The following is a 640-nucleotide window of genomic DNA, read 5'->3' as shown; positions in this document are numbered from 1 at the left end:
GAAGCACCAACTACAACCACTGCAGCTCCAACAACAACCACAGAAGCTCCAACAACAACCACAGCAGCTCCAACAACCACAGCAACTCCAACCACAACAACTGAAGCACCAATTCCAACCACTGCAGCTCCAACAACAACCACAGAAGCTCCAACCACAACAACTGAAGCACCAACTACAACCACCGCAGCTCCAACAACCACAGAAGCTCCAACACCAACCACTGAAGCTCAAAAAACAACAACTGAAGCACCAACAACAACCACTCCAACTACAACAACTGAAGCACAAACTACAACCACTGCAGCTCCAACAACAATCACAGAAGCTCCAACAACAACCATAGCAGCTCCATCCACAACAACTGAAGCACCAACTACAAAAACAGCAGCTCCAACAACAACCACAGAAGCTCCAACAACAACCACAGCGGCTCCAACAACAACCACAGAAGCTCCAACAACAACCACAGCGGCTCCAAAAACACCCACAGCAGCTCCAACCACAACAACTGAAGCACCAACTACAACCACTGCAGCTCCAACAACAACCACAGGAGCTCCAACAACAACCACAGGAGCTCCAACCACAACAACTGAAGCACCAACTACAACCACTGCAGCTCCAACAACAACCACAG

At 49.2% G+C, this 640-nt stretch overlaps 1 protein-coding gene across 1 annotated transcript in view; it reads left to right on the top strand.

Annotated features, from left to right (window-relative positions):
* Positions 1–640, top strand: part of LOC103481798 (IgGFc-binding protein-like) — an 83,158-nt gene that overhangs the window by 60,980 nt on the left and 21,538 nt on the right. The window lies entirely within an intron of this gene.

The sequence above is a fragment of the Poecilia reticulata genome, linkage group LG19 (assembly GCF_000633615.1).
Source record: "Poecilia reticulata strain Guanapo linkage group LG19, Guppy_female_1.0+MT, whole genome shotgun sequence".
Taxonomy (NCBI): domain Eukaryota; kingdom Metazoa; phylum Chordata; class Actinopteri; order Cyprinodontiformes; family Poeciliidae; genus Poecilia; species Poecilia reticulata.
This window is presented reverse-complemented; position numbering and strand designations above follow the sequence as displayed.